Consider the following 6,022-nt stretch of genomic DNA (forward strand, 5'->3'; position numbering starts at 1 on the left):
AACTTGGAGTGCACCGGTGGTAAATTCAATTAATTGGACATGATTTGGTAAGGTACACACCTGTCAATATTAGGTCCTACAGTTGACAGTGCATGTCAGAGCAAAACCAAGCCACGAGGTCAAAGGAATTGTCCATAGGGCTCCAAGACAGGATTGTATCGAGGCACAGCATTGAAGGGCCCCAAGAAAATTATTGAAGAATGGCGCTGGAAAAGATGGCTGACGTTTTACGGTCCCCTAACCAAATTGTACTACTGTGTGGTTTCTTTTGCGTTATTTGTAACTTATTTTGTACAAAATGTTTCTGCCACTGTCTCTAATGAACAAAAAGAGTTCCCAGATATCAGGACAGCGAATACTCAACCCATACTGGAAGAAGAGTTTTTCTTTAACCTATCTTGGGTAGGGGGCAGTATTTTGACGTCCGGATGAAACGCGTGTCCAAAGTAAACTGCCTGTTACTCAGGCCCAGAAGCTAGGTTATGCATATAATTGGATAGAAAACTCTAAAGTACCTAAAACTGTTAAAATTATGTCTGAGTAAAACAGAACTGATATGTCAGGTGAAACCCAGAGGACAAACCATCCCCCAAATAAATGTTCAGCCTACCACGGTTTTCAATGGCGGTCACTTTTATTACAAGGCAAAATCCTCCCAGATTGTTGACATCTAGTGGAAGCCCTAGGAACTGCAGTCTTTAGAAAGAGTTTCATGCTGGTTTTTGGAAAAAATTGCCAGAAATTGTAGTTTTTCTAGTTAGCTCCCATTTTGGCAGTAGTGTTTCCAAGCGCGTGGAAGAGAGCGCAGCGCGCATTCTTTGGTATTTTTCTCCAGTAACTATAACGATTCTCTGTCTTAAATGTTGTTTATTTATGTATTAGGGTACCTAATGTTTGATTATAAACGTTGTTTGACTTGTTTGGAAAAGTTTATTAGTAACATTTGGGATTCATTTTGTATGCATTTTGAAGGAGGCAAACTGAGTGGATTATTGACTGAACTTAGCCAGCTAAACTGAGTTTTTATGGATATAGAGAAGGACATTATCAAACAAAAGGACCATTTGTGATGTATCTGGGACCTTTGGAGTGCCAACAGAAGATCAAAGGTAAGGCATTTATTATATCGCTATTTCTGATTTGTGGCGCACCTGCCTGGTTGAAATATGTTTTTCATGCTTTTGTATGCGGGGACCGCTGTCCTCAAAAAATCTCATGGTGTGCTTTTGCCGTAAAGCCTTTTTTTGAAATCTGACACAGCGTATTGTAATTGTGATTTTATGAAAGTTAAATATTTATAATTCTGGAGTTTGAATTTCACGCTCTGCAATTTCACCAGATAAGAAGTTAGTTACCCGTCTCTAGGGTAGGGGGCAGCATTTGGAATTTTGGTGATGAAAAGCATGCCCAAATTAAACTGCCTTCTACTCAGGGCGGCAGCGTAGCCTAATGGTTAGAGCATTGGACTAGTAACCGGAAGGTTGCGAGTTCAAACCCCCGAGCTGACAAGGTACAAATCTGTCGTTCTGCCCCTGAACAGGCAGTTAACCCACTGTTCCCAGGCCGTCATTGAAAATAACGTGTGACTTGCCTGGTTAAATAAAGGTAAAATTAAAATTAAAAAAAAAGGCCCAGAAGATTGGATATGCATATAATTAGTAGATTTGGATAGAAAACACTCTAAAGTTTCCAAAACTGTTAAAATAATGTCTGTGAGTATAACAGAACTGATTTGGCAGGCGAAAACCTAAGAAAAATCCATTCAGGAAGTAGGATTTTTTGTTATTGTAGTTTTCTATTCAATGCCATTACAGTATCCATTGACTTAGGACTCAAATTGCAGTTCCTATGCCTTCCACTAGATGTCAATAGTCTTTAGAAATTGTTTCAGGCTTGTATTCTGAAAAATGAGCGAGTAAGAGCAGTCTGAATGAGTGCACCCTGCCGTGTCAGAGCTTTTTCATGCACGCGACCGAGAGTGCCTTTCTTGTTTACCTTTTATATTGACGACGTTATTGTCCGGTTGAAATATTATCGATTATTTAGGCTAAAAACAACCTGAGGATTGAATATAAACATCGTTTGACATGTTTCTATGAACTTTATGGATACAATTTGGATTTGTCGTATGCCTGTTGTGACTGCGTTTGAGCCTGTGGATTACTTTAGAAAACGCGAACAAAACAGAGGTTTTCGGATATAAAGAGACTTTATCGAACAAAATGAACATTTATTGAATAAATTAATGTCTTCTGAGTGCAACCATATGAAGATCAAAGGTAAGTGATTTAATTTTCTCTATTTCTGACTTGTGTAACTCTTCTACTTGGCTGGTTACTGTTTGCAATGGTTGTCTGCTGGGCTATGTTCTCAAATAATTGTAAGGTATGCTTTCGCCGTAAAGCATTTTAAAAATCTGACACCGTGGTTGGATTTCAAAAGAAGTTAATGTAAAAAAGTTGTATCTTTTCTGAATTTTTATAATGAGTATTTCTACATTTGAATTTGGTGCTCTGCAATCTCACTGGAAGTTGGCCAGGTGGGATGCTAGCGTCCCACATACCCTACAGGGGCTAACGAGTTGGATGTGAAGGATTTACTTCAGACGCCCGACAAGGCCCTTATCCCCGTCATTCACAGGAGAAAGATATATCGGGGAAGCAGGTCTGGGTGCCTTGTAATGATCCGGCGGCGACTGGGTAATCTGCCTTTACCTCCATTCCTATTAGCCAACATACAATCATTGGATAATAAAATAGACAAACTACGATCACGTATATCCTACCAACGGGACATTAAAAACTCTTTCACCGACTCGTAGCCGAACGACGACATGAATAACATACAGCTGCCGGGTTTTACGCTTTTTCGGCAGGCTAGAACAGCTGCCTCTGGAAAGACAAGGGGTGGCCGTCTGTGTGGATTTGTAAACAACAGCTGGTAGACAAATTCTAAGGAAGTCTCAAGGTTTTGATCGCGCAAAGTAGAGTATCTTATGATGAGCTGTAGACCACACTATTTACCAAGAGTTTTTCATCTATATTCTTTGTAGCTGTCCATTTACCACAAACCGATGTTGGGACTAGGACCGCACTAAATGAGTTGTACACCACCATAAGCAAACAGGAAAACAGTCCTAGTGGCCGGGGACTTTTAATGCAGGCAAACTCAAATCTGTTTTACATCATTTCTCCCAGTATGTTAAATGTGCAACCAGAGGAAAAAGAAAACTGTAGACCACCTTTACTCCACACAAAGCTCTCCCTCGCCCTCCATTTGGCAAATCTGACCATAATTCTATGCTCCTGATTCCTGCTTACAAGCCAAATCTAAAGCAGGAAGCACCGTGACTCAGTCAATAAGAAAGTGGTCAGATGAAGCAGATGCTAAGCTACAGGTCTGTTTTGCTAGCACAGACTGGAATCTGTTCCAGGATTTTTTCGATGGCATTGAGGAGTACACCACATCAGTCATTGGCTTCATCAATAAGTGCATCGATGACGTCTTCCCAACAGTGACCGTACGTACATAACCCAACAAGAAGCCATGGATTTACAGGCAACATCCGCACTGAGCTAAACGGTAGAGCTGCCACTTTCAAGGAGCGGGACTCTAATCTGGGAAGTTTATAAGAAATCCTGCTATGACCTCCTACGAACCATCAAACAGGCAAAGCATCAACACATGACTAAGATTGAATCGTACTACACCGGCTCCGACGCTCGTCGGCAGGGCTTGCAAACTATTACAGACTACAAAATGGAAACACAGCCGCGAGCTGCCCAGTGACACAAGCATACCAGACGAGCTAAATTACCTAAATGCTCGCTTCGAAGAAAGTAACACTGAAACATGCATGAGAGCATGAGCTGTTCCAGACGACTGTGTGAGTAAGACCTTTAAAACGGGTTAACATTCACCAAGCTGCAGGGCTAGATGGATTACCAGGATGTGTACTTGGAGCATTCGCGGACCAACTAGCCAATGTCTTCATTGACATTTTCAACCTGTCGCTGACAGTCTAATACCAACATGTTTGAAGCAGACCACCAGTCCCTGTGCCCATGAACACGAAGTTCATCTGCCTAAACTACCGACCCGTAGCACTCACATCTGTAGACGTGAAGTGCCTTGACAGGCTGGTCATGGCTCATATCGACACCAATTAATCTTGATGGTTGTACAGTCGTCTCTGTTACTCTGGACCCTAAACTCTCTTTTGACGAACATATCAAGACTGTTTCAAGAACAGCTTTTTTCCATCTACGTAACATTGCAAAAATCAGAAACTTTGTCCAAAAATGTAGATCGTCACTTCTAGGTTAGACTACTGCAATGCTCTACTTTCCGGCTACCCGGATTAAACACTAAATAAACACAAGTTAGTGCTAAACACGGCTGCTAGAATCTTGACTAGAACCAAAAAATTTGATCATATTATTCCAGTGCTAGCCTCTCTAAACTGGCTTCCTGTTAAGGCAAGGGCTGATTTTAAGATTTTACTGCTAACCTACAAAGAATTACATGGGCATGGTCCTACCTAGCTTTCCTATTTGGTCATGCCATATACACTGCACAAGAAAATAAAGGGAACATTAAAATAACACATCCTAGATCTGAATGAATGAAATATTCTTATTAAATACTTTTTTCTTTACATAGTTGAATGTGCTGACAACAAAATCACACCAAAATTATCAATGGAAATCAAATGTATCAACCCATGGAGGTCTGGATTTGGAGTCACGCTCAAAATTAAAGTGGCAACACTACAGGCTGATCCAACTTTGATGTAATGTCCTTAAAACAAGTCAAAATGAGGCTCAGTAGTGTGTGTGGCCTCCACGTGCCTGTATGACCTCCCTACAACGCCTGGGCATGCTCCTGATGAGGTGGCGGATGGTCTCCTGAGGGATCTCCTCCCAGACCTGGACTAAAGCATCCGCCAACTCCTGGACAGTCGGTGGATGGAGCGAGACATGATGTGCTCAATTGGATTCAGGTCTGGGGAACGGGCGGGCCAGTCCATAGCATCAATGCCTTCCTCTTGCAGGGACTGCTGACACTCCAATCACATGAGGTCTAGCATTGTCTTGCATTAGGAGGAACCCAGGGCCAACCGCACCAGCATATGGTCTCACAAGGGGTCTGAGGATCTCATCTCGGTACCTAATGGCAGTCAGGCTACCTCTGGCGAGCAGATGGAGGGCTGTGTGGCCCCCCAAAGAAATGCCACCCCACACCATGACTGACCCACCGCCAAACCGGTCATACTGGAGGATGTTGCAGGCAGCAGAACGTTCTCCACGGCATCTCCAGACTCTGTCACGTCTGTCACATGTGCTCAGTGTGAACCTGCTTTCATCTGTGAAGAGCACAGGGCGCCAGTGGCGAATTTGCCAATCTTGGTGTTCTCTGGCAAATGCCAAACGTCCTGCACGGTGTTGGGCTGTAAGCACAACCCCCCACATGTGGACGTCGGGCTCTCATACCACCCTCATAGAGTCTGTTTCTGACCGTTTGAGCAGACATGCACATTTGTGGCCTGCTGGAGGTCATTTTGCAGGGCTCTGGCAGTGCTCTTCCTGCTCCTCCTTGCACAAAGGCGGAGGTAGCGGTCCTGCTGCTGGGTTGTTGCCCATCAATTGTCAATCAGTGTTGCTTCCTAAGTGGACAATTTGATTTCACAGAAGTGTGATTGACTTGGAGTTAGTTACATTGTGTTGTTTAAGTGTTCCCTTTATTTTTTGAGCAGTGTATATCCCTCTATATCCCCCTACCTACACGTACGCTATGGTCACAAGACGCAGGCCTCCTAACTGTCCCTAGAATTTCTAAGCAAACAGCTGGAGGTAGGGCTTTCTCCAAAAGAGTTCAATTTCTATGGAATGGTCTGCCTACCCATGTGAGAGACGCAGACTCGGTCTCAACCTTTAAGTCTTTATTGAAGACTCATCTCTTCAGTAGGTCCTATGATTGAGTGTAGTCTGGCCCAGGAGTGTGAAGGTGAATGGAAAAGCAC

The sequence above is a fragment of the Oncorhynchus nerka genome, linkage group LG14 (genome assembly GCF_034236695.1).
Source record: "Oncorhynchus nerka isolate Pitt River linkage group LG14, Oner_Uvic_2.0, whole genome shotgun sequence".
Taxonomy (NCBI): Eukaryota; Metazoa; Chordata; class Actinopteri; order Salmoniformes; family Salmonidae; genus Oncorhynchus; species Oncorhynchus nerka.